Genomic DNA, 2551 nt, shown 5'->3' with positions numbered 1-2551 from the left:
TTTTTTGGTTCATATTACCAACCCGGCCGAGAGAAGCTATTGTTATTTAAATGTAAATTTGAACCCAAATCTCGTTGGTACATTCGTTAAAACACGTGATTTCACTTTGCTAACAGTTTAGTTATTGTATCCGACATTGTTTGGAGTGATATTTGAACTCAGTGAATATTGGGAGATTTTTTTCCACATTTTTATCGACGGTAACTTTTTTCAACTTTGAAAATGGAGAGGAGTTTTATGCTATCAAGCAGTGATTCCGAATTTGAAGGTTTTTCGACTGAAGATATGGAGATTTCGAGGAGAAGAATGGATGAAGTAGAAAAGCACGTGGTGGATGAATTTGAATTGGATATTTCAGCATCCGAAAGCGATTCTGAAACTGAAAATAGCGACACAGACAACAAGGATTATTTTACACCAGAATGGTGTAATAAGTTAAAAAAAGTGTCTATTAACAATTTTTCTGAGACAGGGTCTACCCATAGTCTTTCTCAAGAAGCGAAACCAATAGACTTTTTATTTTTATTTTTTCCAGCATGCTTGTTTGAAGCAATAACTGCGGAGACGAATCGTCACGCAGAAAGTAAACAAGCTCGAAAAAGAGATAGCTTGTGGTATCCAACAACCATAGACGAAATGCGGACATTTTTTGCCATAAATATTATTATTTATCCGTCGATGAGGGTATGGTGGGCTATAAATGCCGAGTACGTTACCCAGAATTACAAATTACTGGAGCAAACAGGAACCTTTCGGCGATGAATATGTTTCCAGTATAATGACCAGAATAAGATTTATAAAACTAAATCAATACTTGCACATGAGAGACAGTAGCAGTACCCCAGTACGTGGCGAACCAAACTTTGATCCCTTATTTAAAATAAGACCCCTCATTGACGGTGTTCAAAATGCATATAAAACATTTTACAACCCTGGAAGGTATTTATCCGTCGATGTGGGTATGGTGGGCTATAAAGGCCGAGTACGTTTTCGACAGTATATGCCAGGAAAGCCCACAAAATGGGGGATCAAAGTTTAGAAAATATGTGAAGCAAATACTGGGTACTGCTGTGGATTTAGCTTCTACACTGGAAAAAGAGACAATAATGTTAGTCAGCACGGCCTAGGATATGATGTGGTCTGGAATTTATCTCTTCCATACCATAACCAGGGCCGAATATTATGTTTTGACCGAATTTTTAGTTCGGTCAAACTTGCGGAGGATTTAGAAGCTGTGACAACGTATACGTGTGCTACAGTAATTGCTAGTAGAAAAGGGCTGCCGTTGGATATAAAAAAAGCAAAAGTAAAAAAAAAGAGGTGAAATAATCCAACGGCAGAAAGGAAATCTACTAGCGACCACATATAGAGATAAGAGGCAGATAAATTTTCTATCTACCAGTGCACAACCATGTGTAGATAAAAATGGCACTCCGTTTGTGAACCTTGATTATAACAGGTACATGGGCGGTGTGGATCGGCTGAACCAGATGATGAGTTATTATCCGGTTGGTAGACCGGGTAATAAATGGTGGAGATACCTGGTTTGGTATATAGTAAATATTAGCATTGTAAATGCATATATATTATATACCAAATCAGGAGGGGTTCGCAAGCGGTGCGATCATCTGCAGTTCCGGGCAGATGTAGCAACGCAGTTGAGGGCAGGATATTCCTCAAAAAAATAAAAACTGCAGGAAGGAAAAGCAAAACCTGCCAGAGAGATATTCCTCTGAGCTCAGCCGATCTACATAAATTAGAAAAAAAATCGGGGATCACAAAAGGCAGTGCCGTGAATGTCTACATCAAAAAAGAAAAACTCCCAGTGGACGGCCAGTTGAAACGTCCTTCCAATGTGCATTCTGCAAGGTTGCAGTATGTAGAGTGAGATGTTTTACAACTTTCCATGATAGAAATATAGTGTAAATATTGTTTGTATATATGTACGATTAGATTGTATAAATATTTTTCAAATTTACTTAGTTTTAACTTTTTATTTTAATTTACCTGTAATTTTAATTTGCCTGTAAAGTGACAAGTTTTGATTTAATTTCTATTGTAAATCTTTATTGTATATGTTCCTGTGTATTCATATGTTTGTGAATATATTTCATTCAGTTGTATTTAATTTTCTAGTTTTCTTAAAAAACAAATTCCAGTATTTTAATTTATTTTACCTTTATGGTATACCTGTTCTTCTGTGCATTAAATTCAACTGATAATCAAGTGATGTGCAGAATTCTTCTATATCAAAATTTTGTTGCATACCTCAAGTAAATATTAGCTGAGGACTAATTTTCTATGGTAATGTTTAAACAAAATTTTAATATTTTTACCCTTTGCTCAGTTTACCTGGATTTACCTGTAATTAGTCACTTTGAGACAAAAATTACGCAATGGAATTGATTAAGAACCCTTTCTTCAATTATGTTCCAAATATCACATTAATATGTTGATGAGTAAAAAAAGTTAGAGTTGTTTAATGAAACTAGTCTAAATTCATGATTATTTTAGAATTTAATTGAAAATCATGAGGGGTATACTTTGGTCA

At 35.2% G+C, this 2551-nt stretch overlaps 1 pseudogene; it reads left to right on the top strand.

Moving 5' to 3' along the window:
- The first annotated feature begins 222 nt into the window (after positions 1 to 222).
- Positions 223 to 1872, top strand: LOC118764137 (annotated as a pseudogene).
- The last annotated feature ends 679 nt before the right edge of the window (positions 1873 to 2551 follow it).

The sequence above is a fragment of the Octopus sinensis genome, linkage group LG7 (genome assembly GCF_006345805.1).
Source record: "Octopus sinensis linkage group LG7, ASM634580v1, whole genome shotgun sequence".
Taxonomy (NCBI): domain Eukaryota; kingdom Metazoa; phylum Mollusca; class Cephalopoda; order Octopoda; family Octopodidae; genus Octopus; species Octopus sinensis.
Note: the sequence above shows the minus strand (reverse complement) of the source record. Positions and strands in the feature narration are given on the sequence as shown.